Raw genomic sequence first — 9,599 nt, forward strand, 5'->3', positions numbered from 1 at the left:
TATGAGCATTGAGCCAGGAGTAACCCCTGAGCACCATTGTGTGTGACCCAAAACACAAAACAACAACAACAACAACAACAACAACAAAACGCTTTTGACTGCCTCTGAAGACTATATAGGATGCTGGCAATCAAACCCGGGCTGTCCTGGTTAGACTGTGTGCAAGGTAAACGCCCTACTGCTGCGCTATCACTACAGCCCCCTCAGATTCATTTTTTGTCTGTTAGTTTGGGACAAAGGATGGTGGATTTGTAGGCCAAGAACTGGACATACATTTTACATATGAATCCTTGGGTTCTATCCATGAACTCCCTCCAAATTCCAACCTCACCCTCAAAGACATAGAAGTGCACATCCATATTAACACTTTAGGGGGAGCGTAGCAAGCAGGTTTGAGGCCATACTTGCATAATTGTACTCGAAGCTGTTCTGAGTCCTATGCTTACCAGTGAGGGAACCAAGTGCAGTGATTGAACGGGGGACATGCAAGTCTAGTTAGTGCCTTATTTCCTGGACTTTTTGTTTTTTGGGCCACACCCGGCTGTGCTCAGGCAGCCTTGGGAGGCCAAATGGGATGCTGGGATTCAACCACCGTCCGTCCTGGATAGGCTTCATGCAAGGCAAATGCCCCTCTGCTGTGCTCTCTCTGCCCACCACCCCCCCGGACATTTTTTTATTTTTTATTTTTGGTTTTTGGGCCACACCCGGCGGTGCTCAGAGGTTACTCCTGGCTATCTGCTCAGAAATAGCTCCTGGCAGGCACCAGGGACCATATGGGACGCCGGGATTGGAACCAACCACCTTAGGTCCTGGATTGGCCGCTTGCAAGGCTAACACCACTGTGCTATCTCTCCGGTCCCCCCCCTCCGACATTTTTTTTTTGGGGCCACACCCTGCGGTGCTCAGGGGTTACTCCTGGCTGTCTGTTCAGAAATAGCTCCTGGCAGGCATGGGGGACCATATGGGACACCGGGATTTGAACCAACCACCTTTGGTCCTGGATCGGCTGTTTGCAAGGCAAACGCTGCTGTGCTATCTCTCCGGGACCCCCCCCCCCCGACATTTTTAACTTTTAGTTTTGGGTCACACCGGCAGCACTCAGGTGTTATCATACTATCTCTCTTGCCCCTGGTCCCCATTTTTAACTTTCAGAAACACTGAACACTTTTAACATTCTTCAGAGATGGCACATGTGCGGTGCTTGTAAAGTCCCAGTTCAGTGATGCGGGGCACTTCTAGTCCAATCCAAGAACATTTGTGGCCTTTTGTTCCATCTTGGCGCCAGACACTTTTTGTTGTTTCGGTGTTGGGGATTCAACCTAAAGCCATTTGCCACCGAGCATGCCCTCTAGGAAGGGAATAGGAAGTTGTGGGGCCGCATTTGCCTTTCAAGGGGCTGACCCTGGCTCGATCCCTAGCATCCCATGTGATCCCCTGAGCCTCTCAGGGCTGCCAGGTGTGCCCTCCCCTAAAAATGAGAAAGCGAGAATATAAAATCGCCTTAACCAAAGCCCAAATCATAAATGATTAGTAATCTCGCTTTAGAGATCAGAAACCAGAGGCTCAATGATTTTGGGTGAGGGGATTTGCGAGGGAACTTTGGAGGCCCAACGCTGTGGTGCTCAGATTTCTTCCTGGCTCTCCATTCAGATATATCTACCAGGCCCAGGGGTCCACATGGAGGGCCGGGAGCAAACCCAGGCCTGCTCTGTGCTGGACTAGCGCCCTCTCCAAGCTGGAGCATCTCTCGGGTCCCCTCAGGCGCCAGGGTAAGGAAACAACGGGTCAGACGTCCCGGGTGTGCGAGTAAGACAGTTCAGAACCTGGTTCTGAACGCGTCCGGTCCAAACGGCGCTACAGGGCCGGGAGGGAGGGAGAGACGGTGGCGGGAGCCTCGCAGGCCTGAGTCGAGCAGTCCTCGGCCCCCGTGGCCCGCACTCCCAGGCGGCGTCTGTGATTGGTCCGCACGGTCAGGTGGCGGCTCCTGGCCAATCAGCGGCGCAGGCCCAGGCTCCCTGGGTCTCTCGCCACTGAGACTGCGGGGAGCCCTTCTGGGCCCCCCGCCATGCTGCGCTGCGGCTCCCGGTCCCGGCGGTCTTAGAGGTCAGAGGTCAGAGGCCGGAAGCGGGCGGGGCCTGCTCTCGGGCCCGGCCTCGTGTTCCCTCCCTTTGCCTCCCTTTGCCTCCTCCCAAGGGTCGGCCTCCCCTTTGCAGCTGTGGTGATGGGGTTTTGCCCAATCTTCAAGGGCAAGCCACTTCTGGGCAGTGGCCCGGCCTAACAACCAGCCGTTAGTCTTTTATTTTTTTGTGTATGTGGTTTTTGGGTCACACCCGGGAGTGCTCAGGGTAAACACCGGCTCCATGCTCAGATATTGCTCCTGGCAGGCACAGGGACCATATGGGAAGCCGGATTCGAACTGATGACCTTCTGCATGAAAGGCAAACGCCTTACCTCCATGCTATCTCTCCGGCCCCAGCAGTTAGTCTTATAGGCACCCCTAGCTGAGATTTGTCCCACTGAGATCCAAAGCTCACCTAGGTTAATATATTAGGTGAGTCGTTCAATAAGTAGTGATCTAATTTATGCACTTACTATATATATGGATACATATTATTTGTCATTAATGATTTGTTTGTTTTGTTTTGTTTTGGGGCCACACCCGGGGGCACTCAGGGGTTTGTTCCTTCTGGCTCTGTGCTCAGAAATCGCTCCTGGCAGGCTCGGGGAACCATATGGGATGTCGGGATTCGAACCACTGTCCTTCTACATGCAAGGCAAACGCCTTACCTCCATTATATCTCTCCGGCTATGATTTATTTTGGTTTGGGGGCCACACCCGGCGGTGCTCAGGTCTGTCTTTTTATTTATTTATTTTTTGGTCACACCCGGCAGCGCTCAGGGGCTACTCCTGGCTCAGAAATTGCTCCTGGCAGGCTCAGGGAACCATATGGATGCCGGGACTAGAACTGCCATTCTTCTGCATGCAAGGCAAACACCTTACCTCCATGCTAGCTCTCCGGCCCTTCTTTTTTTTCATTTTAATGTTTTGGTCCATACCCCCAAATTTACTCTGGTACATGGGGCTTTGTGCTCAGGGCTCACTATTAGGCACTAGGGCACTATAGGCATTGAACCTGGGTCAGCTGAGTGCAAAGCAAGCACCTTCCCCACTGTACTATCTTTCTGCTTCTCAGTACTTACATTTTTTGTTTTTGTTTTTGAGCCACCCATACACCCCTGATGTTACTTTTGGCTTTGCCCTTGGGAATCATTCCTGACAGGCTGGGGGACCATGTGAGATATTGGGGAAGGAGCCTGGGTCTGCCACGTGCAAGGCAAAGGATCTCCCTGCTGTGTTATTGCTGTGGCCCTTCAGTACTTGCTCTTGCCTCTTTGCTCTGGAATCTCTTCTGGTACGGTTCAGTGGAATGCTTTAGGGTGCAGGGGATTGAGTCCAGTCTGGCTAAATACGCTAGACAAAACAACTGCACGCACAGGACCCTAAAGGTATAGATGTATGTATGCATGTATGTATAGATGGATGGATGGATAGATAAATGATAGATAGGTAAATATCTAGGAAGATAAATAGATATTGGTCTTTGGGCCACACATGACAGTGCTCAGGGATTACTCCTGCTCTGTACTAAGAAATTACACCTGGTGTATTCAGGGCACCATATGGAATGGTGGGGAGTGAACCTGGCTCGGTAGCATAGGAGGCAATTGTCCTATGTGCTGTATTATGGATCCAGACTCAAAAAAAAAATTTTTTTTTTAGGTCACACACGCAGCGCTCAGAGGTTACTCCTGGTTCTGTGCTCAGAAATTGTCCCTGGCAGGCACAGGGGACCTTATAGGATGCCTGGAATCGAACCACTATCTGTCTTGGGTTGGCTGCGTGCAAGGCATATGCCCTACTGCTGTGCTATCTCTCTGGCCCCCCACACCCAAGATATATTTTAAAATAAATGTATATGCATGGGGCCGGAGAGATGGCATTTAGATAAGACATTTGCCTTGCATGCAGAAGGACGGTGGTTTGAATTGTGGCATCCCATATGGTCCCCCGAGCCTGCCAGGAGTGATTTTTTTGTTTGTTTGTTTTTGTTTTTGGATCACACCCAGCAGCACTCAGGGTGTACTCCTGGCTCTATGCTCAGAAATTGGCCCCGGCAGGCTCGGGGGACCATATGAGATGCCGGGATTTGAACCACCGTCCTTCTGCATGCAAGGCAAACACTTTACCTCCATGCTATCTCACCAGGAGCGATTTCTGAGTGGAGAGCCAGGAGTAACCCTTGAGCGCTACCGGGTGTGACCCAAAAACCAAAAATTAAAAAAAAAAGTACATTCGGGGCCAGTGAGGTGGCGCTAGAGGTATGGTGTCTGCCTTACAAGCGCTAGCCAAGGAAGGACTGTGGTTTGATCCCCGGCGTCCCATATGGTCCCCCCAAGCCAGGTGCAATTTCTGAGCGCTTAGCCAGGAGTAACCCCTGAGCATCAAATGGGTATGGCCCGAAAAACCAAAAACCAAACAAAAACATGTACATGCATAATAAAGAGGCCAGTATTATTTCATGAATACCAACTAAAAGCTTAATTTCATCCCTTCATTTATTCTCCTGACCCTGGAATCTGTACCTTCTCCTTACTTCCATCTGAGAGGAACCAAAACTGCCTGCTAAATTTCCAGAGAGCTAAAAAACAGAAGTTTTAGCTTAAATTTTTTATTTTTGTTTATTTGGTTTGGTTTGGTTTTTGGACCACACCCAGCAACATTCAGGGGTTACTCCTGTCTTTGAGCTCAGAAATGACTCTTCACCACCTCCCCCCATAAATGACTCTTGGCAAGCTTGGGGGACCAATCATCTGGGGAACCTGGGAATTGAATCTTGGTTGGCCACTGTGATCTAGCTCCGGCCCCAGAAGTTTTAGCTTCATCTGTAGTTTGGGGCTACACACGCCAGGTTAAAGTCCTGGTCTGGTAACCTTCCCAGTACTGTTGCTTCGATCTCCTAGGAATGGACTCTTTAGTTGTACCTAGAAAGCATTGGTAGGGGAAAAAAAGCCAACAGGTCAGAGAGCAGTTTTGTACTTTGCAGCCTAAAAGCTGGGATGGAAAAGAGATGTACGATCGACATCGTGTGGCCATCTGGGGAATTACGAGGAGAGCGGTTCTTGGACTGGAAGGATTCCATAGACAGGATCATCTCCGATAGCCACCTTGCTGGGCTAGATGAGCCCTATAGGGGTTCCAGGGTTCTCACCAGAGTTCAAAGATTTGATAGGGGTACTTGAGGGAGCTTGTCTTGCAAATGGTCAACCTAGTTTTAATCCCCAGCATCCCATATGGCCAGGAAATTTCTGAGCACAGAGTCTAGATTAACTTGAACATTGCTGAGTATGTACCAGAAACCAAAAATAAAATAGTAGAAGATGTGGTGGGCCCGGAGAGATAGCACAGTGGTGTTTGCCTTGCAAGCAGCCGATCCAGGACCAAAGGTGGTTGGTTCGAATCCCGGTGTCCCATATGGTTCCCCGTGCCTGCCAGGAGCTATTTCTGAGCAGACAGCCAGGAGTAACCCCTGAGCACCGCCAGGTGTGGCCCAAAAACCAAAAAAAAAAAAAAAAAAAAGTATAAGATGTGATGTGGGGGCTGGAGAGATAGCATGGAGGTAAGGTGTTTGCCTTGCATGCAGAAGGACGGTGGCTCGAATCCCAGCATCCTATATGGTCCTCGAGCCTGCCAGGAGCAATTTCTGAGTGTAAAGCCAGAAGTAACCCCTGAGCGCTGCAGGGTGTGACCCAAAAAACAAAAACAAACAAACAAACAAACAAAAAGATGTGATGTGGGCACTGCAGAGATCGTACAGCAGGAAGGAGCTTGCCTTAAATTAATATCCAGAATTCAATCCCTGGCACCCCAGATGGTCCCCTGAATCCTGTGTGTGAGTGATCCCTGAGCACGAGCCATTAGGAAGCCCTAAAAACAACTATGTGTGGTCCAAAATCAAAACAAAAGATCTTGTGGCTTCTCCTGAGCATATGTTAAGGCATTCAGACCTTTTATTTATTTATTTATTTTTTTGGTTTTTGGGCCACACCCGGCAGTGCTCAGGGGTTTACTCCTGGCTATCTGCTCAGAAATAGCTCCTGGCAGGCACAGAGGACCATATGGGACACTGGGATTTGAACCAACCACCTTTGGTCCTGGATCGGCTGCTTACAAGGCAAACGCCACTATGCTATCTCTCCGGGCCCGCATTCAGACCTTTTCAAAGATGGTACCTTTGCCTTGGTACTCAGGGACTCTAAGCTTGGGCACTGGGACCTTCTGTGAGTTGCTCTGCTTTCCACTATCCTGTCCCTGCTTTTCTACATCCCAGGGGTTAGAACTACAAGTCCAGAGGCAGCCTGAGCTGAAAGTCTTTAAGAATATTCATGTGCCGGAGAGATAGCATGGAGGTAAAGTGTTTGCCTTTCATGAAGAAGGTCATTGGTTCGAATCCCGGCATCCCATATGGTCCCCTGAGCCTGCCAGGAGCGATTTCTGAGCATGTAGCCAGGAGTAATCCCTGAGCACTGCCGGGTGTGACCCCCCCAAAAAAAACATAAAACAAAAACAAAACAAAACAAAAGAATATTCATTCATGGGGCCAGAGAGATAGCACAGTGGAAGGGCATTTGCCTTGCATGCAGCTGATTCAGGACTGATGGTGGTTTGAATCCAGCATCCCATATGATCCCCTGTGTCTGCCAGGAGTGATTCCTGAGTGCAGAGCCAGGAATAACCCCTGAGCACTGCTGGGTGTGGCTCCAAAACAAAATAAAACAAAACAAAAAGAATATTCATGCAAGGCCTGGAGCATTGTCCAGTGGGGACAATGATTGCCTTGCAAATCTCCACCCTGGGTTCCATCCCTGGCACCCCATATGGTCTCCTAAACTTGCCAGAGTGATACTTTTTTTTTCTTTTTTTTTTTTCAGGCCACACCCGTTTGATGCTCAGAGGTTACTCCTAGCTAAGCACTCAGAAATTGCCCCTGTCTTGGAGGGACCATATAGGACGCCGGGAGATCGAACCGTGGTCCTTCCTTGGCTAGCGCTTGCAAGAAGAAAACTTACCTCTAGCGCCACCTCACCGGCCCCCACTTTTTTTTCGGGCCACACCCAGCAATGCTCAGGGGTTATTCCTGGCTATGCTCTCAGAAATCTCTCCTGGCTTGGGGGACCATATGGGATGCCAGGGTATCAAACCATAGTTCATCCTAGGCTAGCGCCGGCAAGGCAGATGCCTTACTGCTCTGCACCACCGGTCTGGCCCCCAAGAGTGATCCTTGAGTGCAAAGTCAGAAGTAAGCCCTGAGCATCACCCCATGTAATCCAAAACTTCCCCTGCAAAAAAGAAAAATATTCCTGTAAATACCAGCAAAGCCTGAGGTTTTGTTCCATTTTCTCTTCCAGAGACCCTGGGACAAATTCCTGGAATTGCTTCACTTTGTAGAAGGGGGGAATAAATGTCAGGTCACCCCTAAGGAGGTTGGGAGAGGACAGTCAGATCACCCTTAACTAGAAATACCCCAACTTTGGGCCCGGAGAGATAGCACAGCGGTGTTTGCCTTGCAAGCAGCCAATCCAGGACCTAAGGTAGTTGGTTCAAATCCCGGTGTCCCATATGGTCCCCCGTGCCTGCCAGGAGCTATTTCTGAGCAGACAGCCAGGAGTAACCCCTGAGCACCGCCGGGTGTGGCCCAAAAACCAAAAAAAAAAAAAAAAAAAAAAAAAAAAGGGGGCCGGAGAGATAGCATGGAGGTAAGGTGTTTGCCTCTCATGCAGGAGGTCATCAGTTCGAATCCCGGCGTCCCGTATGGTCCTCCCGTGCCTGCCAGGAGCAATTTCTGAGCCTGGAGCCAGGAATAACCCCTGAGCACTGCCGGGTGTGACCCCCCAAAAAAAAAAAAAAAAAAAAAAGAAATACCCCAACTTTGTGTAGTTTTTGCTTTGCAGGCACTAATACCTGGCAGTGTTCAGCAACTACACCTGACTCTGCTAGAGGCCCATTCAACTGATGGATGCAGGGACAATAGAGCTCCTATATGCAGAACCTGGACTCAGGGATCAGAGAGATAGGACAGTGGGGAAGGCATTTGCATCATATAAGGCTGAACTGGGTTCAATCCCCAGCATTCCAAATGGTCCCTGAGCATGGGCAGGAGTTATTATTATTATTATTATTATTATTATTATTATTATTATTATTATTATTATTATTATTGGTTTTGGGATCATACTTGGCAGCACTCATGGCATAGGAGACCGTATGGGATGCTGGGATTCAAACCACTGTCTGTCCTGGATCAGCTTCGTGCCCTACCACTGTGCTATCTCTCCAGTCCCAGGATTGATTTTTTTTGGAGGGGCACACCCGATGACACTCAGAGGCTACTCCTGACTCTGCACTCAGAAATTGCTCTTGAGTACTCACTTCGGCAGCACATATACTAAAATTGGAATGATACAGAAAAGATTAGCATGGCCTCTGCACAAGGATAACACGCAAATTCGTGAAGCGTTCCATATTTATTAAAGAAAAAAAAAAGAAATTCTTCCTGGCAGGCTCAGGGGACCATATGGGATCTGGGAATAAAACCCGGATCCGTCCCAGGTCAGCAACATGCCAGGCAAATGCCCTACCACTGTGCTATTGCTCTGGCCCCTAGGCAGGAGTGATTTCTGAGTAAAGAGCCATGAATAAATGTTGAGCAACACACACACATACACACACACACACACACACACACACAGACACACAAATACCCAAAGTCAAGACAACCTGAACTCAACTTTTGTTGTTGTTGTTGTTGTGGTGTTTGGGCCACACCCGGCAGCGCTCAGGGGTTACTCATGACTCTATGCTCAGAAATTGCTTCTGGCAGGCATGTAGGGGTGAGTGGGTGGGGGGAACCATATGGGATGCTGGGATTCGAACCACAGTTGGTCCTGGGTTGGCGGCTTGCAAGGCAAATGCCCTACTGCTGTGCTATCTCTCTGGCCCCTGAACTCAACTTTTTTTTAATTTCAGTTGTTGGGCCACATCCTGTGTTTCTCAGGAGCTACTTGCTTCAGCCTGTAGGCTCAACCCATGGAACCATCTCTTTGGCAATATTGACACCCCAACTTATTATTTGTTTATTTGTTTCAGTCACACCCTGCAGTGGGGGTTATTCCTGGCTTTGCACTAAGGAGTGATCCCTGGCAGTGCTCAATGGAGCATATGGGTGTTCGGGCCAGTTATATTCAAAGGGAGCATCTTACCCACTGTACTATCACTCTGGCCCTCAATAACTTCTTTTTTTTTTTTATTTCTTTTTATTTTTTTTGGTTTTTGGGTCACACTCGGCAACACTCAGGGGATACTCCTGGCTCTATGCTCAGAAATCGCCCCCGGCAGGCTCGGGGGACCATATGGGATGCCGGATTCGAACCACCATCCTTCTGCATGCGAGGCATGCTATCTCTCCGGCCCCCTCAATGACTTCTTTTCTGTTTTGTTTACTTTTAGAGCTACACCTGCCAGTGCTCAAAGACAACTACTG

General features: G+C 49.3%; 1 non-coding gene across 1 annotated transcript; it reads left to right on the forward strand.

The window, feature by feature from the left end:
• Window positions 1-8,480: 8,480 nt before the first annotated feature.
• On the forward strand, window positions 8,481-8,587 carry LOC126013091 (U6 spliceosomal RNA). The gene has a single exon (XR_007497424.1). It is a non-coding gene; the product is annotated as a U6 spliceosomal RNA (small nuclear RNA).
• The last annotated feature ends 1,012 nt before the right edge of the window (window positions 8,588-9,599 follow it).

Source organism: Suncus etruscus, chromosome 6, assembly GCF_024139225.1.
Source record: "Suncus etruscus isolate mSunEtr1 chromosome 6, mSunEtr1.pri.cur, whole genome shotgun sequence".
NCBI lineage: Eukaryota > Metazoa > Chordata > Mammalia > Eulipotyphla > Soricidae > Suncus > Suncus etruscus.